The sequence below is a fragment of the Cotesia glomerata genome, linkage group LG5 (genome assembly GCF_020080835.1).
Source record: "Cotesia glomerata isolate CgM1 linkage group LG5, MPM_Cglom_v2.3, whole genome shotgun sequence".
Taxonomy (NCBI): Eukaryota; Metazoa; Arthropoda; class Insecta; order Hymenoptera; family Braconidae; genus Cotesia; species Cotesia glomerata.
The window spans coordinates 7,439,602-7,464,994 of NC_058162.1; the positions used below are offsets into that span (position 1 = coordinate 7,439,602).

Consider the following 25,393-nt stretch of genomic DNA (forward strand, 5'->3'; position numbering starts at 1 on the left):
AAAAACTGCGTCGAATGCCGCCAACCGCGTGAAAATCAATTCATTCATTCAAAAGTTATTACCGTTTGAAAATTCAAAAAATTGTGTTTTATTAAACTTCTATTAAAGTTTTGGGCTCGAAGAGCTCAAATTGACACAAAAATAATATTTTTGAGCTCGAAGAGCTCAAAAACGTAATGTATAGTTTTGAGCGCTTAAGAACAAAATGAGCGGGAAGTTGCAGGGATGGCTTTTAGGGCCAACCGTCATCCTAATTTTTTGTAAAGTTATCGTATTTCCAAGCTATGAACATTATTCTATTGCTTGACAGGAACAAATTTGTTAATTTATTTGAATGATTTTATCGGTTTTATCAAACTAAATAAATTTTTGAAAATTGCAAAATTAATCTTGATTGAATCATCTGTTTGATGGTTACAAATTATGTTAGTATAACAATAAAAATAATTGTAGAAGTAGCGAAAAAAATGTTTCGATCGTAGAACACTCTCTGATGCTTCGGATTATTTGCCGTACAAAAGTACTGAAAATTAATTCGATCATTTTAATTAAGTAAAAGAAGCTGATACGCTACTGCGCATGCGTGAGAAGTAGTGGGGAGCTTCGCGGTGACTTGTCCGCCATTTTGTCACGCATAATCTTCTAAACTGTTTATCACACAAATTTTACAGAATAAAGTCAATTCAACGTTGTATGTTATTAAAAAAATTGTACTATTTATTATTTGATAAGAATCCATAGTTAAAATCTAATTTGCGGTTTAAAATTTTCAGAGTCAATATTTCTTCCTCATGAAAAGTATTTACTCTTTGAATACGCAAAATGATTGGATCAACTGGGTCGAGCTCGAGAACTGGCAAAAGCCGAAGGTAGACGAGTCGTAAAATGGATGTTAACGCGCTTGACGACATAAAAACATCGTACAGACGGAAAAGAGTAAATGGATGAAAAAGGTTATTGAAAATAAAAGTTAAATGATCAGCAGTTAAACTGCGAAGGAATAACTTCACGTAGACGTAAATTAAACGATTTTATGCGAATGCTTTTCTTCGAGACACGCATTTGAAATTTATTTTAAATTAACATTAAGTGTACAATAGTAATAGCAAAAGTTAAATTGTTTACCGGCTGAAGAAAACATATTAACAAGTTGCTCAAAATAGGCCGTTAAATAAAAATAAATAAATAATTAGTTGTGCTGTTAACCCACTTCGTTAATCTGGTGGATTTGTTGCATAGTCGGTGTCAGGAGGCCATATTTCACTACTTATGCTAATAACGACCCGCCACCCAGAAGCAACATTGCATTGAGCGCGAGGACACGGTCATACACAATATAGTAATGACTATTATTGTTGTTGTTGCTATTATTATTATTATTATTAGGATAATAACAGAGAACATACACAGTTAACTCTTTGTCACAGTGGCGTTATGCACACGTTTTATTTCCCAAACCCTCTTCAGTTAAACATCCTCCCTTTTCACAAGTGACAATAAACATAAACTTGGTTAATAAATCATCATAATTCACACCACCGGAGGCTGACTGTACAGAGACAAATACGAGTAACATTGCGGTACTGTGAATTCCAAAATTAAAAAAGCTAGACGGCAGCTGGATCCATCATACAAGTGGATTTCTCGGAGTTACTTCTTGCATTTAGTAATGAAAATTTTTATTTCCGTCTTCCATCTGTTAAAACATTTTTTCATCTCTATTCTAAGTTACTTTTACATTTTTAAGAAGAAAATTTCAGACTCATTTTTTAGCGAAGAAAATTTTAGTTCATCACTTAAGAAGAAATAAATGATTAAAAAAACATGAAAATTTTGAAGTGGGAGTAAAATACAGTTATGATTTTTATAGCAGTCTTTCTAATGAAGATATGAATATTTTTAAAAAAATTTGAGGTCATTCAAAGGTATTTTTAAAAAAGTTATGGCGTTTTCAACTTTCGTACGGAACAATTAAAAAAAAATTTTGAGGGCTATAAATTATTTTATGGTTAGTTTATGATGTTTTGAATGAATATTAGGTCGAAATGAATGATTACTGATTATTATGCTGAAGATAAATGAAAAAAAAGGCTAGATTGAAAAAATCTCTTGTTAGAACAATATAAGACAAGTTGTGGTAACAAATTATCATGTTAGCATAAGGATAAAAAATCATATGTCATAGTAACAAAATATGGATTATAATAATCATAATAATAATAACTAATTTAATTTATATATAATATCAAAAACAGTTTTGTAATTATAGCAAAACTCTTTAGTTAGTTCAACAAAACAGTTTAACTGAATTAACAAATTGGTTTGTTGAACCAGTTATATTCTTTTAACAAGATAACAAATATTTTTTTTTTATTTAAGGAAGTACGAGCACCAAGGCAACTTTTGATAAAAGGCTTGATTTTTTTTTTATATGAAGTTTAAATATGTCTAAACAAATTCCGAAAATTTGAAGGAGATTGCCCGATAATTTAAATAAATAATTAACTTTAAAGTTGAGCAATTCAACATTGGTCTTATGGGGTAACTTTCAAACATTGATACATTTCTGTATTTTTCTCGTAAAACTAAAAGTAAATATATTAGTGATAAATTTAATTTTAAAAAATTTACACTTGCCCGACTAATTAAGGTGTATTAATTAAAAAAATAAATGCTGCCATTAGCCAATCTTAAATGTATATCTATATATTGAGAAAAATCATATGGTTACTGCTCTCCCCTTACCGCGCTAGAGTCAATACCTATCCCCATCCCGCCTAGCACTCATACTTCCTTAACAAAAAATATTTCGTTGCAGTAACGTTAACTAGTTAGTTGGTCTAAAAAATTTTGTTGTTGAACTAACTAAACAATTTTGTTAAGATTACTAATAGTAACAAAAACAAATTTATTTTGTTATGTCAACAAATAAATCTTGTTATTTTAACAAAATTGGCTTAGTAATGCTAACGAAATAATTTAATTGTACCAACAAACAGATAGGGGAGGGTGGGGTATAATGGCCCCCTGGGGTATAATGGCCCCCTGGGGTATAATGGCCCCCCTTCAAAGTTTAGTCAAAAAAATTTTTTTTTTTTTTTTTTTTTACTAAATTATCATAAATTTGATATATTTATATATTTTTGAGCTAATATATTATACCTGGGGTATAACGCCCTCCCCCCCTTCAAAATTTGGTCAAAAAATATTTTTTTTTTTTTTTCACTAAATTATCATAAATTTTAAAAAACGTAACACTATTAATATTTTCAAATAAATTCTCAAATGTAAATTATTTACAATTATTAAATTATTTATTATTTACATTATTAAATCCTAAGAAAATTATTAATTGTTTGATTAGTTATGATCAATTTTCATAAAACGTAACAAAATTAAAATGCTTAAGCAAAACATTAAATGTAAATTATTTACAATTAATAAATTATCTATTTTATATTAGGGTAAAAGACCTCATTAGTGGCGGGGACCCCATTACTGACACTTTCTTTGATTTTGGTACTTATTAAAATAATGAAATTATTAATTTTAAATATGAATATATTATTTCTAATCTTTAAGACCTTTAAATCAAATAAATTTTTAATTTTTATTTTAAGTAGAACATTTTTTCATTGGAAGAAAAAGTGCCACTAATCGGGGTTAAAGGTGCCACTAATTGGGTCTTTTACCTTATTAAATCCTAAGAAAATTATTAATTGTTAGATTATTTATAATAAATTTTAATAAAACGCAATAAAATTAAAATCTTTTAACAAAACATCAAATGTAAATTATTTACAATTAATTAATTATTTTTCACAATAGTGAAAAATATATTCTTCAGAATAATCTTCATTGATTCCCGCACAGGAATCATGGGACCATTTCTTGCAACTTTTGCACTGAATCCATGATTCAGTGGATTTTGAATAAAGTCCATTCCAGTAAAGGCAATGACAATCATTTTTTCCATTTTTTGAGCCTTTATTTAAAAATTTTTTTTTTTTTTATTTGACTATTTTTTGTTTTTGAGTTACTTTCTTCTTAACTTCACTTCTATTTTTTCTTTCATCAAGTTCTTTTACATTTCAACGGCAATTTCAAATTTAAATTTAGCAGGAGTATGATGATTTTCATGGCAATTGAATAACCATTATAATTATAATTATTTTTTATAAAATAATAGAGATTAGGGTCGGAAAGAAACGAGGTGCATTAGGTATAGCAGTTATTTTTCGAATGATAGTGAAATCTAGAGAGTGATAAAAATAAGGAAATACTTTTATATTTTTCAAAATATTTTTGGTGGAAAAAAAAAAATTTTTTTTATCATTTTTTGGTGGGGGCCGTTATGCCCCAGAAAAAAAAATTTTTTTTCAAGAATTTTTCCAAAATTTTGGTAAATTCGTTCATCGTAGAGCAAAGGTAAACTAATAAGATATTAAAAAACCACAAAAAATAATAATCGGCTTAGAGGGGCCGCTCTGCCCCACCCTCCCCTATTGTTATTCCAACATACTATAATTGTTGTTAAGACAACAGATTGATTTAGCAGTATCATAAACTGATTTATTAATACAACTTGGCTGATTTGTTAATACAATTTATTAATACAATTTGTTAATACAATTGATTTGGTAATACAACTAAATTCAAGGCTTACTTTGTTAAAATAAATAATCAACTTATTAACATAAATAAACTAATTTATTACTACAATTTTTTCTTTTCCTGTAATCCCATCTTTTGTTATCTCAACGAAATCATTTCTATTATCGTAGTTTACAATGCATAAAAACTTAATATTCTGCACACTGTATTCCTACGAGTGTCTAGCGAAATAATTAAAGCATCTGGCAACAATTCTTATTAATAATTTTCGCGGGTGAAAAGTACCGTTTGTGGCAGTATCTTGACAATCTCGGCACGATCTCGAGCGATAAGCACGCGCTCTCGATTAACGTTAAACGATACAATTCTTGAGATTGTCTTTGTGGATTTACTCTCGCTACTGCACGTAAAATCTCACGTAAATGGATCCTAAAGCGCGAATGTTAACTATTCAGAGGCTGAACATTCTCATCACTGCTATCTGATTCGCGGGTTTTTCATCGTTGGTAGGTTTTATTGTATTCAAACAATTACAATTAACGTGTTTCTAGGTTATTCAGGCAGTAAACTGCAAATGGTATTGAATATTGTAAATTATACGTCAGAATTAATTGCTGCAAGCCATGTTTTTTTTAATAACTTTTTGAAGTAAAAAATTTCGGGCGACTATTGATGAAAAACAGGATTTTTTTTTTTTTATTGAATTTGATGCTCATAACAATTCTAATTGAACAGTACAAAACTGTATTCGACAAGAGTTAATTAATTCAGGAAAAGAAATTAATACACTATCAGAATTCAATTAAAAATAATTGAATCACGCAAAAATCCGTATTCAAAAGAACATTTTTATGTATTTCAGCTATCCGTTTATTCTCATGGATTAAATTCAATATTGCAAGTAATGTGACACGAAATTCAATGAATCCCAACAAGCAATTATAGAATAGAATGTAAAAAACAGACAATGATTTTCAATCGAACTTTTTTCCATTTACATTCAAATCCTTTGTTAGATTTATCGCGACTAAATTCAATATCGCGTTTGCAATTGAAACAAATTCGTCCTTTGAGCGAACTTCAAAATTTCTATAATTAATTTAAAAGTAATCAGAAGTAGTAATAAAAGCGAATACTGGCTGTTACTGTGTTACTGTGTTGCTATCAGATCTCTAACGGTTATCGAGTCCCTAGTTAAGCCAGCTAGAAATTCTAAAGTTGAGCAAGAAGCCAAAGACCTCACGTATTATACTCAACCTTATCTTTAATAATGATAAAATAATAACTATTATTTAATAACGGTAAGAAATAATTTTAAAGCCAAGTCGGATATTTTGTTCCTTTCACATCCGTAGAGTGGCAAATATTACCGAATAATAATGCAAGCAGCTACATGATGGCAATGAAAATATATAAAAATGGTTACAAAGATTTGCGAATTATGACAAAAATGTCTGAAGATTGCTGAAGTATGTCGGAAAAAGCCGAAGATCAGTGAAGATTATCGAATCCACAGATTCGGCAGAACGATATTTTCAGGTTGCAAAATTTTATTCATTCTACAGACCTTTCTTTTCTTCAATGATACTCTATAATAATACGTTATATGTTATATTATCAATATTAATTAATAATGATCTTTGAAAATAATAAATTCTATTTAAAATTAATTAAATTCACTGGCACAAACTATAGCGACCCAGATTTTTAGATCCTGACTTTTTTCTTATGGAAAAAGTGACATGTCACAGACTAAATAATTCGAGAATCCATGGTAATCCTTCTATAGATAGGAAACTACAGTTAGAAAAAATATTTCACAGCTTGAACCTACACCCGCCAGGGTGCGCTGGAATTATTTCTACATAAACTGTAGCTTCAAGAGGATAGTTTGTTATAAAAAATTCAGCCAACGCGAGATTTAAGTTGATACCAATTGTCAATTTTTATTATAATTACAAAAAATACTAAAATCCGAACAAAAACAGTTTCACTGTAAAAAATCGCGCCAAGTCCACGTTCATAAGACTTTTAAGAAAAAAAAATTTTTTTTTCTTTACAAAAAGATATAAAATCAAAATATTAAAAAATCCAAGTAACCGATATGATTGTATATAATTTTCGGAAATTAAAAAACATTGTGTTGTAAATTTAAAAATTAAAGAAATAATTTTGGAACGTACTTGGTGCGCGTCATTGTGTATGTCAAATTTTTTTTCTGTCTTAGTAGATAGATTTTACGAATTTTATAAAAAGTAAAATATTTTGCAACCACGCACACTAAATACGTTCCAAAATTATTTCTTTAATTTTTAAATTTACAACAAAATGTTTTTTAATTTCCGAAAATTATATACAATCATATTGGTTACTTGGATTTTTTAATATTTTGATTTTATATCTTTTTGTAAAGAAAAAAAAATTTTTTTTTCTTAAAAGTCTTATGAACGTGGACTTGGCGCGATTTTTTACAGTGAAACTGTTTTTGTTCGGATAGTTATGAAAATGGCTTCATTAGGCAAAAAAAAAAAAATTTTGTTGGGAACGTAAGACATGTTGTGATAATAAATGAATAAGTTAGCATAGGGGTAACGAGTCATATGTTATGATAATTAAGTCTGGGTTATAAAAAGTAATTTATATGCTATAACAACAGACAGATTTTTTATTATAGCAGAAACTTTTTGTTAATTCAACAAAATATTTTAGTTGAATAAACGAATCGATTTGTTGAAATAAAAAAATTGTTATGACAGGATCAAAAAAATTTTTAGCTGGTTCAACATAAACCAGGCAGTTGGTATAAAAAATGTTTTTGTTGAAACAGCTCAGTTATTTTGTTAGCTAAATTAAAAAAAAAAAAAAAAAAAAAAACATTTTTCCAAGACAGTAACTCGATTTTCGAGCTTGAATTGAAGTTGTATTTTGAGATTGAAGAGCTACAAACCTTCGAATAGAAAAGTTTTCAAGCGTTTTGAACTTGAATATTAAAGGAAGTTTCGGGGATAGTCTGCAGAGTAAACCATATTCAGGATTTTTAAATTATTACAATAATAAAAAAAATTGTAAATTATAACTTTAATGACAACTTGGGAGAAAAACTTCTCAGAATTTTACAACTGTTTTTGTTAATAAAATCGTTTTATTATGAAAACAAAATCATTTGGTTACAGTAAGAAAATGTGTAGGCCAATAGCAAAATTATTTTGTTCAATTATATAATTGTTTAATTATTCAATAAAATTTCGGAGTCACATTCATTTCACTTCTTTTTGATCTATTTGAAAATTTTTCGCAATTTGAATTTTTTTCATAGACAAACAAATTTTTTTTTCAATATTAAAATTTTCGTATGCTAATAACATGATTTTTTAAGATATGGCAGCGGCAAAACCTTTGACTTTTGGATCTTCAAGCTTCATAAAATCAGTTATGAGTTCTTCAGATCCGTCACCGAAGTCTTGATTGTGTTAGGGACTCCTTAATGGGTCAGGGTGAGAAAAGTCGAGGAAGTCAAATTTCTTTAGGTAAGTTGATTAACTTCATCGATTTTCTACGTAAAATACTTTCAATAATTCAAATAATTTAATAATTAAGTAAATGTTGGCCGCATTGAGAATTCTAAAGTTATTTTAATAATAATAATAAAAAAAAATCATCTTCAATTGAGTTTTTTTTTTTTTTTTTTTTTTTTTTTTTTTAAGCATATTATTACAACTTGACTAATTTTGTTGAAGGAATTAATGAATTTGTAGCTATAAACATATTCATTTTTTTCTACAATACTTTTTCCAGTTGTTTCGTCTTTTGCTATTTTAAAAAAATGGTTTTTATGCGTGTGGTATGAAAAAGATTAATAAATAGTTTCAAAAATTTCCGAATAGTCATGGGAAAAAAAAGTTTTCATTCTCCATCAAGCTAAACAAAATTAACTTTTGCGGAATTTATTTTTCATCTAGAAAATGAAAAATAAATGAGTTTGAACTCTGAATAGAGGGGTCACTTACCTCATTCTTACACCCATATTGATTCATAGATACCAGGTGCAGTTGGAGACGCACGTGCTGAGATAAATCTGGCGATAGCGCCGATAGACAGCAGATCAACGACCAGTGACCAGTCTGTCGGGAAATATGTCTCGCGGAATGGAAGTGTGTGACGGACAAGTAGCAGCTTTAAATATATTCAAACAAAACGGGTATGCTAACTCTGAGCAATGGTCCCGGCTCATCTGGCGAGCCAACAGCCAAGTTAAGATTTTCATGAATTGTTAACGAATATACACGTGTAATATGTAGCATGCGTATGCTGGATGTAAGACGTTATGTTTAAGTTAAGCGGAATGAATATGTTAGCTGTTGTTATGGTTTATGCTGAAAAGGAGGACGATCGGTGGATGGTGATAAACCAGCGATGATACCATCTCTCACATACGTGATGCCAGTGACACTCGTATCGACGATGACAATAACCTGGCTTCGGATTATATTATTTTATTTCAGTTCTCTACTGTGATTTAAACAAAGGTCACTGGACTCAAATGGTAATTTTTAGTGTCACTTTATCATAACAGATCATCCGAAAACAAATTTATTCGAGCAGAGGTCCAGCCAGAGATTATATGAGAATATTTGAATTTAAATAGCTTAACAGTAAAAACTTTTTCGTCATTGTTGTTAAAGTATTAATAACTTTTTTTTTAATTCAAAATTTTCATTATGTAAAACGAAAATTTTCAGCTTTGTTAAATTTTATTCAGTTACTCACTTAATTTTAGACCTCATTGTATTTTTACACGTATGAAAAGCTTGGGATCTCACGTACATACCTGGAACAAAAATAAAAAAATTGTATCGGTTAATTTTGGTGAATATAATATGCTTTAGACAGATTTTCATGTGAAATAATTTATCTTTTATCTGGTCGGTTATCCGTGAAATAATAACGGATTATTGTACATAAATTTGAATATATTTATTTGTCGCCCGTCAACATTGTATCAGATTTACTCGCGTCATTATTTATGCTAATTGTAATCTCGGGTGTTTATTTTTAAGCCCATTATTTTTATCCGTCGCTTAATCTTACGGCTGTCTAATTTTTCGAGTACAAAGGCTCATTATTCACGGATAACAAATAACAAATGTCGATTTTTTTTTATATCGATAATTGATAGTTTTGGTTAAACTTTTTTGTCTTGAAATTTTTTTATAGATCATTATAGTTTATTATACTGTAATATTTTTAACATTTATATAACTCGGTATGGACAGGAATGTTTAGACAAAAAGTTAATTTTTTGAATAAATTCATCAGGTATAAAGAGAAAAGTCTCTATAAATAATTTTACCATTCCAAGCAACCATAAATGCTATTTTTGTCATATCAACCGCGAAAGTTCGATTTTCGAGCAACATACAGAGGGCGCAAAAAATACGATTTATAACGATCTATAGTTTAGTTAATTTACCTCGCACTAGTATCGAAAAGTAATTTCTCTCTCTCTCTCTCTCTCTCTCTCTCTCTCTCTCTCTCTCTCTCTCTCTCTCTCTCTCTCTCTCTCTCTCTCTATCTGTTTCTATATTTCTGGACGACTACTAAAATACGCTATAGATGAGTTGAATTATATTTTGATTCGACAAACGTCCGCTGGGTGGAGTAAACCCAGGAAGGAAATCCAGGAAATAAAAAAAAGTTATTTTAAGAGGAATTATTAATTTTAATTAAGTTTAATGAATTTTTAATCAATTTATAAGCATTTATGGAATACACTCACATTTCATGCTTGTAAAGGTGGACCCTAGGAACTCCGCCGTCCATCTTACGGCATTAAATATCCCGTAGAATCCCACTCGCTACGCTCGTCCGGATAAATAACTCGGATTTGATAAGAATGCGCCCATAGCCTTAAACTCGTGACGTCACTTCAAGCCGTCAAAATCCCTACCTTTGCACATATGTATCGAAAATAACTATTTCAAACAAGATACAAATATAATTCACTCGGCAATTTTTAAGAGGAAAAGCTTTAAAAGTTTTGATTTTTAATTTTGATTATAAATACAAGAGATACAAAAAATTTATAAAAAATCTTTTTTGTAGAAAATTAAATTTACTTTAAAAAAGTTTTCATCAATGTTCTCACATTTCTAATGCGGTAAAATCTGGTTGAGACAGTTAAAAAAACCGTGATTTTTTTAGTAGATTTCATAGAAATCTAACTATTGCATTGGTCCTCATGACGGAATATATTTTAATTTGAGTACCATATCATATGTGTAGTCTCAAAATTATGTCTTATTCCGCTATGCCAATTATGAAATTTGCTATTGCACTGGTTTTAGTATTTTTCTGTCGATGTATATTTTTGTCGATTGTATAGAAGTTGAAAGCCCTAGTTTTGTATACAATCTTCGTTATATTTTTTTCTATTTATGATGAAATCTACTTCCATTTCGGCTGCCGAATGGTCTTTTTTTTTCATTTGTAGAGGTTTCTCACTAATCCAAGTTTCTAGCTTATAGAGGTACAGGAGAAGTTTGTATCTAATAATATGTAAAATATTTAGTTATAGACAAGATAAGTATAATTCATTAGAGTGATAAGTTTACAATGAAATCGAATAATCTTACAATTATTTGTTTGATTTCACAATCAAACATAGTCCTATCAACAGCTGCTGAATATTCAAAAAACTTGTGAAGCGTCTCCAGAACTTTTAAAGCTTCTTGTGCTTTTTTGGAATTTTTTCAAAAAGGATTCACAATTGTAATTTCACTCATAAAATTGATTTCAATTTTTGATGTATAACTTTTGGTTGTAACTACTTCATACATATTATTTTCGTCAAGGTTCATGGTAAATATTGAATTTATAATTGCGAGTCAAATATAGAAGATATAAAAAAAATGATGAAAAACTTTTTGACAGGAAATTTTATCTGCAAAAAAGGTCCTTTTAAATCTTTTCATGTCTTTAATAGTTTACTCACAATTTCAATTTAAATTCTTCGCAAGTAATTTTCCAGAAGTCAATTATTTACGTCAAGATTTTTAATGGAGAATTGAAATCAAAATTGTTGGTCAGTGATTGAAGATACAAAAAAATGACAGTACTTTTTTGGAGGAAATTTCATCTTCTACAAAAAAAGTCTTGGTTCATTTTCTCTAATTCCAAATAGTTTACTTACAATTTAAATTTCAATTATTCACAAATAGACAAAGTGCTAATTAAAATGTCAATTTGCTAATTGAAACGTCAATCAAATTTTAATTATTCACAAATAGACAATATGTCGATTAAAACGTCGATATGAGAGAGAATAAATTTTTTTTCTAATTTCTAACGGTAGAGTTCCATCGAAGACTCGAACCCAAGAACTATAAATGTCATAGCGGCCATACAAAGCCGACTCGTATCATGATATCCCGTATGGTTTGTTCGTAAGATGCAATACAGAACACATAACATAATATAAAACGAAGATGCCAGCACGTAAAGATCCGAGGTGCGGCCCTCACCGTGTCCAATGAACCAATGATCCAATGATCCAATGGGAAACCTAACCTCAACGACGAGACCCGAGCATTAATCCTCCGAAATTGTTTTCTAGATAATTGGGTTGAACCTTTTTGACAGGAATACTCGTCACGAGTCCGTTATCTTAGTCCCTCAATATCTATGTTTATACACATTTCGTTGGATTATCTATATCTGCACCATTAATTCGAATCGGAGCGGATTGAAACTCCCGATGGAGACTGCAACATTGTGTCGAAGATTGAAGGAAGGAAAGAGCGGCGTTAGGCGTGTCGCTAATACGACTGGATCTTCCTTATGGTCGCACATCATAATTCTTCTCTTTTCTTCTTTCTGATGCAGCACTTCAAGAGAATAAACTCGCGGTTATTTTATATACCAGGCGCGACCGCTGCCAGACAGTTTAATAAATGGGCTCCGACGGAGGTTACAACTTTCATCAGCGCTAAGATAAACCCGATAGCATCACCAATCTCGTCACGCTGCCGACACCAGGCTGCTCCTGAAGGGATCTACCGCCTCGTGTCATTACCAACTGTCTTTCATCTCGCCCGTTCCGACGCTACACTTTTCTTATTAATATTTTACATTTTATAGTTGCTGATATCTTTTTATTATTTCACACATAATCCGTGCAGAAATTTTTTAATGACTGAATATATTCAACATCAGAGTAGAACCAAAAAGCGACAACTTTCTTTAAAACGATCTTGAAATTTTATGAGAGTGCCAAAATGTATCTTGTCAAAATTTGAGCCCTTAGTATTAATATTTGGAGATCGCGAATCTAATTTTAGGTTTTTTTTTAAATAACGGGAAAAATATTTTTAAACTCTGGAAATTTATATTTCGTCCTGCAAGCACAATACCGAAAAGTGTGATTTATGTTTTTTTGTAGGAAATTAAATGCTTTATAAGAAAAAATATCTTATAATTTTTTGATAAATTTACTTTTTTTAAAGTTATTCTAGGTTAAAGTTAGAAATTTCCTAATTGGCAGATTTTCTGTAATTTTTGGGAAAATTATTATTGTTATTGTCCAATAAATAACTCTATAAGGTTTATCTACAATTTGAGACGAGATGAGCATATCACTCCTTTTAGACAATCATTAAATTGGCTTACGATTAAGTCTAAAAGACGTTACTGTCTTGCTTGCTTTCTTTACAAACTCTTCAATAGTGGTAAAAGAGAGTTTCTGAGAAATCTTTTTGAGGAAGAACCTCCAGACATTAGAAGGTCAGAGAGAATATAGTCCACTGACTTTACTCTTACCCGTTGCTTAATGTAATTTTTTAGGCTATAGCCGAGTCGAAATTTTAAAACTCTAGTTCAACCTAGTAGAGCCTGATTCCTTTGATGTAGACATATGCCGCTCTGATTTAAGAACCTTTTTCAACCTAACTCATCTTATGTCAGGGTGAGGAGGATTGAGTTGGGGTTTAGTTTAAATTTTAAGATTCTGTTTCAACCTAACTCGTCTTGCGATCAGGGTGAGGAGTATTGAGTCGGGGTTTAGTTTAAATTTTAAGATTCTGTTTAAACCTTATACGTCTAAAATCAGGTTGTAGAAGAATGAGCTGGGGTTTAATGAGAATTTTATCACGTAGGCTTTCTAGGGTGAAACAGAGACTTAAACTTCATAAATTTTTCGAAGTTAATAATTGTATTCGTTTTTTTTTTTTTTTTTTTTTTATTAAAGACTTTTGCCATCAACAAAATATAAAATTAACTATTAAATTAAATTGATTGGCGAGTATTAAAGCAACAAGATAATTAATAAGAATGAAATTATCTTTAGCCATGAACAAAAATTCTTAAGCTAAGAAATTGTTTTTAGCTTGAAGAAGTTTAAATTAATTAAAAATTTGTTGGCAAAATTCTCGAAGAGGGCCGTCATACTTCACCTTTCCATGTACGTACGTTAAAAAAAGCTAAAAGTTATATAAGTTCTTATGGTTCTGTTTAAGAGGGAAAAGGCCGAGATAACAATTTAAGTTCTATTTCTTCGATTGACTGAAAAATAAACATAATTGTAAAATCTAAAGTCTATGACATATTAATGTTTTTGATATATGTTCTTTTGGTTTAAAAAACAATCTTTACACAAAAAAAAAAAACGCTTTTAACTTAGATTCGTAAATTGATGAGCTAAAGTGTATAAAAATACCAACATAAGTTACGGCGCAAAGGTAAAGAAAAATAATTTAACTCATCATCTAATTTTTTTTCTAGAATCATTTAAAAAACAATTGTCTTTATTCGCATTCAAACGCCAATACATAGTTAGAATATATCATTGTGTATTTGCGCTTGCTAAAATTAATGTAATGTAGTAAACTTCAAAGTAGTATTTTTGTGATCTAAATTTTTTCTTTTCTTGAATTAAGATAATTTTCTTATCAATAGAAATTTTTATCGCAAATATTTTTAAGCTGATTGTTAAAAACAAATTTTCTTTACATGTCTTTTTATTTTTGCAGAACTAAAAAGATATACAATTTTAGAGTTACCCTTTCAGCTTTTATAAAACAACACACAAAAATGATCAAAAGATATTTGAACGTATTTACAACAACTTATTCTAAAAAGTGAGTATTCATGTAGTTTCAAGAATCAAAAAATTTAGGCAATTTTCGCGACAAAATTTTTTAAGCACTTAAGTGTTGTAAAATTGATAATAATAATGACAAAAACAATTACCATGACAAAAGAAATAATAATAATATTTAATCACATAAGGTAATTTTAATTTTGTCAGTTGTAGCTTAAATAGAAAAAAATTTTCTTGCCAAATGACAAGTCTTCGAGTAGCAGAGGGAATCCAGTCTAGCTTCGTAATCGAGAGGTCGTGGTTTCGAATCCCAGTAAAGCTGAGTTTTTTCAACGGATATTTGTGTTTTCATCGTTATTTCTTCTGTCTCAATTTCGATATTATTATTCATGTATAATTATAAATAAACACTACTGATAGATATAATTACCTTGACCGTCAAGCGAATAATAACTTGAAGTAACTAACAATTGATTAATCATTTTTATCTTTTTTTTTTTTTTTTATTATGAATATAAACCAATTTAGGCTATATAAGGTTGAAATAGATTTTGATAAAACCATGCCTGACACTTTTTCGTCTGAGGTACAAAAATCCTATATATTGCGCAAGCCCAGCTAGGCTCTAAAAGAATGAAACAGGGTTTTATTAAGAACCTTCCTCGGTCTTAACGCGCCTGAAAATGCAGTTTTAGTAGACGCTACTAGGTTGAAACAGAAATTAATTTCAACGTAGATCGCTATATCTTAAACTCTATTTCAACCTAGCACAATCTGACTTTAGTCTAGCTAGGTTGAAACAGAATTTAAGCAAAATAAAATTTCGACTCGGGATATATCTTACTATCAATTAAATGTAAAAAAATGCGTGGATCACGAAAATCATAATTTTAACGGGTTTTTTAAATAAATAATAAAATAACATTAGACATGCCGAGACCCCGTCTATTTTTACAAAAAAAAACCGATTTTTTTTCGGTAGCAGCTGCCGATTTTTTCGGGAGCCTCTACCGAAAAAATCGGTAGCCTCTACCGAAAAAAATCGGTAGCTGCTACCGATCGCCAATCGGTAGCCTCTACCGATTATTTTTTTCCGTGTAAACAACAACATCACGTTCAAAATTCCGAATTTCTCAACCTCAGCATTTGAACACTCTTTTGTGATATCTGCAATCAGACTTTGGAAAGAACTACCTATTGAGATAATAAAATCGCTTAGCAATGATACTTTTAAAACCAGTGCCATAAATTCGTACGTACATCAGGAAAGAGATGGCTAACTACACAGAAAAAAAAATTAACTTGATTCAAGAGAAAAATTCTTGAACCAAGAATATAATTTTGAAGAGGGTAATTGTCTTGAATCAAGACGAAAAATTCTTGAATTAAGTAAAATTTCCTTAAATCGAGAAAAATGTTCTTAAATCAAGAATTTTTCTACTCAAACCAAGAATATTGAGCTCTTCAAAAATATATACTTGATTCAAGAACATTTTTTTTTCTGTGTACTAACTTCAAATATATATATCAGAATGTATACATTCTGAATCTAGACCATGAATTTTACTTGTTATATGAAAACTAATATTAATATTTTTACCATTTAAGGAAGTACGAGCACCAAGGCAACTTTTGATGAAAGGCTTGATTTTTTTTTAATATGAAGTTTAAATAATTATATTTAAAATATAAATATTTAAATATACATATTTAAAAAATATGTATAAATAAATTCCGAAAATTTGAAGAAGATTGCCCGATTATTTAAATAAATAATTAACTTTGAAGTTGAGCAATTAAACATTAGTCTTATGGGGTAACCTCCAAACATTGATACATTTCTGTATTTTTCTCGTAAAACTGTCGATGAATATTTTTGAAAAACTTATGGATGAAAGTAAATGTATGAGTGATAAATGTATTTCAAAAAAATGTATACTTGCTCGACTAATTAAAGTGTATCAATTAAAAGAAAAATAAATGCAGCCATTAGCCAATGTTAAATGTATATTTTGAGAGAAATAATATGGTTACTGCTCTCCCCTTACCGCGCTAGAGTCGATACCTATCCCCACCCCACCTAGCGCTCGTACATCCTTGATTGTAAAATGAGCTGATTTATATGAACTATATAATTTATTGTTAATATTCTGATTTATTTTTTGAGCTATTCTTTAAAATATTTATATTTTCATGTTGAATTTATTTTGTATTAAGTAAGGGCTAGTGCACTCTACTATAAATTCATTTATAACTTTTTCTTTTATACTTCTTGTTAAAATTACAATTATTACATAAATTAAATACTGAATCTCTTACGTGTACTTTAAATAAACTACCATTGTATTGTAATTTAAATAAATAAAATAAAAATTTCTCTAAAAAAAAAATTGATTTTGTAGAACATCTAATTTGGTTTGAAAAAAAAAATATTGAGCTATGTACAGAGTTGTCAATGTAAATAGTGGGAACGTTTGAATTATAAATTTCTTAAGCTGACACTATTAATTCATATAAACGTTATTTTTTTAATATTCAAATTTAACCTCAATATTTTCTAGAAAATAGATAAACATTCAAATTATTAGTAGAAATTAATAATATATACTCAAAAATAAAAATTAACTCGGTTCAAGAGAAAAAAATCTTAAACAAAAAAAGTCATTTTAAAAAAATTTATTGTTTTAATTTAAGTAGAAAAATTCTTGAACTTAGAAATTTTTCGTAGCTTAAGAATAATAGGGTTTCATTCAAGACATTAAAACTTTTAAAATTGATTTTCTTGGTTAAAGAATTTTTTTTCTTGAATCAAATTATTATTTTTTTTTTTTTTCAATGCGCTGTGATAAGAATTGATGTATAAATAATGTCGTAAAATTTTTCTACAGGAAACTAAAAAATTTTCCAACTACTTTGATTTCACTTTCTAAAAAACGAAAAATCCGTGTCTGATGTCGAGGTCAAATGTCATTTTTTTCGGATAAAGAATTTAATATTTGACAGGACGAATAAAACACACAAAGGGTATTTACATTGGCCTCGTTTTTGTTTTTGTACATAAATTTTTGTTTTTATTTGCTGTCCGTATTTCATATTTTTTTTTTTTTGTAGATGAAAGTTCGATTCCCCGGGCACGTATTTGATAGCAAATATAGGCTTCTCTTTGACTAGAGAGACACGAAAATAGTTATAGTATTGGGCTTAGGATTGGGTTTGCGTGAGGTAGAGCAGCTTTGTCCCTTAATACCGACAGCCGACTGTAAAACGAATCCTAAAGGGTGGAAGGAGGAAGGTTCTCGTTCTCATTCTCGAACCGAGGGAAAAAATAGTGAGTGAGGATGAAAATACCCGGGGGATTCGGTTATACAGTCGGCAGTACCGATCGATATACATTGCATTTGATATGCAGTGTCTGGGTTTATATCAGTGTATGAGCCGAGCAGGGACTATATACATACAGATATAAAAGAAAAACATCGAAAAATGGATATGAGAGAAACTGAAGGAAAAACTAAAGCAAGTGCGCAAGGGCTCTCCCTCTGACCTCTTGTCATCAAAAATTCATACTCGAATGCGCCATCTACGACAAACTGTATTATTAAATAACCCTCCACTGCTTTATGCTACATTTATCATCTATTGCCTCGTGTTAAGACAGAATAACATAGAATAATAAAGTTACCACCTTTTATTCTTTTACTTTATAAAATAAGGATTTATATCTTTAAATTTTAACTCCTGAGTTTTATTTATTTTTTATTTTTATTAAAGAAAAAATTTTTCAAGCAATGATTGAATTTTTTTTAATATCTAATATATAAAATTCTCGTGTCACAATGTTCGTTCCCATACTCCTCCGAAACGGCTTGACCGATTCTCATGAAATTTTTTATGCATTTCAGTAAGCCTGAGAATCGGCTAATATCTATTTTTCTAACCTCTAAGTGATAAGGGGTGTTCACCCTAAAAATTTTTTTTTAATTTTTTTGATAAAATTTTATTTTTTTATTATGTGGCATCAAAAAATACATACAACTCTACATTTGCACTTTTTTATCACCAACCCTTGCTTTTTAATAGTCATTTTCATAATTTTATCATTTTCTATCCCGCTCGATAACATCAATTATTATCACTTGGTAAGTTATCCCCTCCATGTGTCTACCGGTGTCACTTCTCACCCTGTAAACAGCATGGAGTAGGGATGTTACCTCTACTGTTTTCGGCTATTATTAGTGTTTATGCTTCAAGCGTAGTAGTTAAACATTTTTACTATCTCAGTGTAACTCTCATATCAAATATATTCTCGAGTAACTTTATTATTTATTTATTAATAACTAATATTATTGAATATAATTAATTATTAATAACTAATAAAATTATTAATTTTGAGTGTAAATCGCACGATCAGTTAATTAAGTGACTTACATAACCTCTAAAATACTCAACACGTGTCACGAGTTCCCGCAAACAACGGCTATTGAGTTGTAAATATAAATTATTTTTTACGTTTATTATAAAATCAAAAATTATTCTTTCTTATTTATAACGAAAATATTGTTGGGAATGGTGAAAAACGAATTCGGTGAAAGTTAGATTTTTATTACAATTGGGAAATTTTTTTGTGTTTACTTATAAGAGCTCTAACTTCGACAGAATTTTTTTTTCACTATTTCTAACAATATGTATTTTCGATATAATTAAGAAACATAAAATTTTTCGCTTTCGTGAAACTATCTAATTTTTACATGTATATTTAATGTAATCAAAGATAAAATAAATGATTAATATAATAATTAATTATAATAATTAAATAATTCAATCAGTTCTATTCATGTGTGTTTTGTATTGTACAGTGAACAATGCCAACAAAACGCAAAAGGGCCAATTTGAGCCGTGATACAAATAAATCTAGAAGCATTCGAAATAGAAGAGCCCAAAGAACCGAAGAACAAGTTTAGGAAGAAAATACTAGAGCGCGTGTAAGAATGGCGCAATTGCGTCAAGAACAATCAGACGATACACGAGCTGAACGCAATGAAGTCATGAGATTAGACGAGCTAACAAAAAATATTGTTCACGCTGCAGCATTAAGAGATTAATATTATGTAATTAATTAATTATATAAATAATTATTACTTTTAATAAATCAAAACAATTAATGTTTGGTGTTTTGTTATTTTTAAACAACATTCCCTCATCGTTCACAGCGCTCCAGGCCTTTTTCACTCATATTCCACATCCTTATACACTTCCAATAAGTTAGTAATTTTTTTTCGACCCTAGAAATTCTCTAGAAATTATTCACATGGCAAAACAACGTTTGCCGGGTCAGCTAGTAATATATATAAAATTTTTTATGAATTGAAATGATAAAAAATTAATTTAACTTGAGAAAAAAAATCTTAAACCAAGAATATTATTTTAAAGCGAATGTTTTTCTTTAATCAAGAGGATTAATCAAGAAATTATTGAACTAAGAAAAATTTATTTAAATTTTGTGGAAGAAAAATTTTTTACTTTCGAATTTTTTTCTTGAAAAATGGTATTTTTGGTTTAAGATTATTTTTTTGAGTCAAAATAAATTTTTTATTAATGTAAAATTTTTTTTTCCTTGGATTTGATAGTTGTGATAAAGAAAATTATACTTTCGGTCGATTAAAATGTTTCAATAAAATCTTTAGTGAGTAAAGTTGAATTTTTTTATAAAAAATAAAAAAAATATTTTTGTATTCTTCAAATTTCAATTAAAATAATATTAAAACTTCGAAATTATACAATTATTTAATTATCTATAAAAAACACATGAAAAATGTATTTGATGAGAGCAAAATATTTAAACTAATCGTTGGGTCATTAAACACGAATCCTTCAACCTTACAATAAATTTTTCTGTATGAAAGTAATTTTTTTTTTTACTATCAAAGTAATTATTAAAGTTTCATTAATCGGGAGATTTTCTTGAAGATTTTGAGAAGCACACGCAGACTAAAAACTTTCCTGAGGCGAGACGAGAATGAATAGCAAGTGCGTTATGTATAATGCATGAGCACAGCTTATTAGACGGTAGCGTGGGCTTGTTTCGAATTTATTAATACAAAGTCCAAGGAAATAAATTTTATTTATTACTTATAACTTACTACTTATTACCCAGTATCTGAAAATACCTGAGACGTAGCCTTACGATTAAATCATCAACTCCAAAGCGAATCTAATTATGAAGACGTAATAAAAAATAAAAGTTCCCCTTTATTTAAATACGGCGGGATCGAATGAAGCGAAATATATTCATTGGAATACATAGAAAAATTCATTGAAATGGTTTATTATAGTCCTCGAAAGATATCACGCTCCACCACGAGTTTATACTTCCTGATCCAGGTCCTGATCCCTCAGCATTTTCACTCCGTCCTTATTCAAGACACCCCGGAGGGTTTCAAGAATTATGAACGGGAAACCGACGGGATGAATTATGCAACGGCCAATTAATAAAATTCCAATCACATCCATGGCGCGCGTACGCCGTCGCGGTAATAAACGGTCTCACGCCTTGGCATTCATTCCGACGCGGATAAGAATAAAAATAATGATAATGATAATAATAATAATAATGACATTTTTTGAATAAAAGTAACTATTTATTCGAGCATAATGTCGCACGTGTGTCTTTACACGTGTTTTTTTATTTTTTTTTAAGTAGTATACTATTCCAAAGGCATTTTGTTATCTTCCGTTTTGTGGCTCATGAATCTAGTCACGCCATATGAAAAAAATATCCTGAGATATATCACGAGAAAAATTATATTTAATTACCAAGAGTAATTAAATCGGTTTGTACGTAATTAAAACAACATAAACAATATTTATTTTTGTTTCTACTTCCTACTTTTTATCTACTTTTTAATTAATTTTTCTTGACATCTCGAGTCTGTATTCTTCAATTTATGGCACTAGATACTATGTAGCTTAAAAGTACTAAGGTATTCACTAGGCATGATTTATGGATTATTGTTAATTTTCATAAGCTATTTTTTAAATGTTTGGCGAAGTGAAAAAAATGCAATTTTTATTTGCAGGAGAATAAGAGGCAAATAGTTGGAAAAAATTTATCGACCGACCGATGATAAAGTAAAATCAATGTTATAGCTGATTTTTCGTTTGATGGAAAATTTAGAGAAGGAGGAGAAAAATTGATAATAGAAAAAGGAAAAGCATATTAGTAAAATGAAAAGGAGAAATATTTTTAAGAAAATTGGTTGATATATTACGAAATTTTTCAATCCCAAAGGAATATTCGTAAAATTTTCTATCAATTGTTGACTAAAGTTTGTCTTAAAAATCATAAAATTTTAATTCATTATTATGTCAAAGCAAATTTTTCCTTGTTAAGAAAAAATTTGATTTTACCGATTGAAGATAATTTATGATTATTTTCATCAATTGAAGGTCAACAATTTTGAATCAAGATTAGCAAAATTAAGAGAACAATTATGTTTTAAAATTGATCAAAATTAATCTTAAATTTTTGATACAAAAAAAATGATAGAATGTTTTACAAATTGTTGAATAAATTCAATTAAGAAATCATAAAAACAAAATTATTTACGTACTATTTTTAACAAAATTTTGATTTGGTTGGTTAAGAAAAATCAGCAAGTTTAGAAAAATTTGATTTTACCTATTGAAGATAATTTTATATCATTTTTATTGACTAGATGTGAGAATTTTCTGAATCAAGGCTAGTAAAACTAAGAGCAAAAAAAATGATTCGAATTGATCATATAAAAGGCATTTTGTAAAAATCTTCAACTAATTCTTGAATAAATCTGACTTGAATATCATAAAATCAAGATTTGCATTTTTAATATAAAGCAAAAAGTGTAATTTAGAATAAAAACAGAGATATACATCTAACTAGAAGTTTCTGAATTGTTATTGACGGAATACATAAACAGAATTAGCATTTTGAAATAATAAACGGGGACAAGGGCGTCCAATTATGCACGGAATCGGTCTTGAGACGTCAAGCGGCACTGAATATTTTCCACCAGGATCAAATACGCGTTTCAAGGCTCAGAAGAGCGGAAAATAAAATAAATGATAGCAATAATAATAATAATAACAATAATGATACAAAAAAGTGTCTCATGATAACGAGTACAAGGGAGTGCGTTAAAAATAATAGTTGTTGTCGACAAGAGAGTAAGTATGAAGTCGAGTGCACTTTGCTCGCGAGTAGAGTGATAAGGGTAAGCAAAAAGGGTATTTCCGACGTAACTACATCGACCTAGACATCGTAATCTTCCTCAGGGGCTTGTGACTCGTGTGCAATGTGTAAGATGTACCAGGAATAAAAAGGATTACAAATTGCGACATTTCTCACATGTAATTTGAAATTTTAAGTTAAAATTGGGTTTTAATATCTATTATTAATTAATGATGTTGGTTTCAATCAGAAATTCAGATTAATGCCGTTGATCAGAGGGTTAATACTTATTACCATAAACCATCTGCACCGGGTGTTGATATTGACCTAATAAATGTAAGGCAATCAATAGCTCAGCTGAACGTAATCACTTGGTCTTGAGTAACTAAACACGCTATCGAAATTCATGCGCTGCATATTAGATTAATGGATTAATATTGTTATTGATTAGTGCATTTAGACTCTTAGGTTGAGTTAGGGAGTTCAAGTTTAGCAAAGTAAACTTGATTAAGGAGGAATAATGTTGACCCACAATGAATAGTTGAAGAAGACCAGAGGGTTTGCTTTAGGAATTTACGCTTGGTTTCTAAGTCTTGGATCAAAACATTTTTATCTCCCGTTGGTAACTGCTGTGGATTGATTCAAAAGTATGTTATCGTCACTCGATACATTAAAATTCTTCAGCCAACAACAATTCTCTAAAACTTGGAATAGTTTCGTTCTCTTTAGAGAATGTTAGATTTTTATTTAAAGTAGCTATTTCATCATTAAAAATAGTGTCAGCTCAATTTAAAAAATTTAAACTTCACCCATGCAAAAAAAATTCTAATTGAAAATGAATTTAAGTTTGAAATTTATATTTTGACACAAATATGAATTAGTTTTGAGATCAATCCAAATTTAAAATTGATTTTTAGATACACGGAGAAAAAAAAACAACATTGATTACTGCTTTGTACAGTACTCAGTACTGTTTTGGAAGAAAATGAGGTTAAAATATTTGGGACAGTAGAGAGCACTACATAAAAGCTACTGACTATTGCCTGCACACTACTGAGTCATGTTCTGGCACTAACCAGTCGTGTTTCGTACAGCACTCACTACTGACTATGAACATTTTTCTAATATTTGTATGAAACAGTAATCATAAGATTTATACTTAATACTCTTAAATCTTTATTAGAATTCTGAAGCAGGATCAAAAGTTCAACAGGCATGCTAATTTCTAACTACAAATGAATTTCAAATTTGGATTGATTTTAAAACTTATTCATATTTGTGTCAAACTATGAATTTTAATCTTCAATTCATTTTGAATTAAAATTTTTTTTTTGCAGGGGCATTGAAAAAAAATTAAGTTTTAGCTTTAACGAATTCCGAAAAGTATTAGACTTTTTACGGAACAGAGAATACCAGAAACCAGATAATTTCTTAGTTTGAGCGGCATACTTTTAACTTGTCGATATTATTTTGAACCATTGTCACCACTATCTTGATCCAAGAGAAAGAAATTATTAGGAGAAATATATACATGTATCTTGCTTGAAAACAATTTAACACTTTTTTCGAAAGTTGAGTTCTTGGATTAAAGTTTAGCTTTTTCATTCTAGTTATAAATTTTTGACCTGAGTTCTTTCTTGAATTAAGAAAACAGAATCTATCGAAGCAAGAATTTGACTATTGTAGTCTCAAAATAAACGCTTATATTTTCTACAAAGTTTTATTCATGAATATCCTCAAACATTCATCGGTAATATTTTTCTAAACATCTATCACGCCGATGACAAAATCATTTATTTAGAAGGCAGTAAAATATTTTTTTGTCATATCAACCGCGAAAGTTGGATTTTCGAGCAACATACAGAGGGCGCAAAGAATACGATTTCTGGCAATCTATAGTTTAGTTAATTTACCTTGCACTAGTATCGAAAAGTAACTTCTCTCCCTCTATCTGTCTCTACATTTCTGCACGACTACTAAAATACGTTATAGATGAGTCGAATTATCTTTTAATTCGACAAACGTCCGCTGGGTGGAGTAAAAATCGCAAAAAAATCTTAGCGACAGTCGAATCTTGCAAACAACTTCAACATATTCGTGCATTTAATCCATCGCTATTTAATTTCGTGTGACATAATTTTTGTGTCTTTAAATAAAATTAAGCAGTAATTAAATATTTTTGACTATTCTCTCAAATCCAACTTCCGCAATTGATATGACAAAAAATTATGTTCGATACGTTATGCTCAAAGGTAGGGATCTTGACAAACTTGAAGTGAAGACACACATTTGAGGCTATGGATACATTCTCATCAAGGCCTCGTACTATATCCGGACTCGCTACGCTCGTCCGGATAAATATCTCGGTCTTGATAAGAATGCGCCCATAGCCTCAAACTCATGACGTCACTTCAAGCCGTCAAAATCCTTACCTTTGCGCATATGTATCGAAAATAACTATGAACGTATCTTCATCTTTG

The 25,393-nt window shown here is 29.4% G+C and overlaps 1 protein-coding gene across 3 annotated transcripts in view; it reads right to left on the minus strand.

The window, feature by feature from the left end:
• LOC123265477 (CCR4-NOT transcription complex subunit 6-like) overlaps positions 1–25,393 on the minus strand; it is a 602,565-nt gene that overhangs the window by 171,620 nt on the left and 405,552 nt on the right. The window lies entirely within an intron of this gene.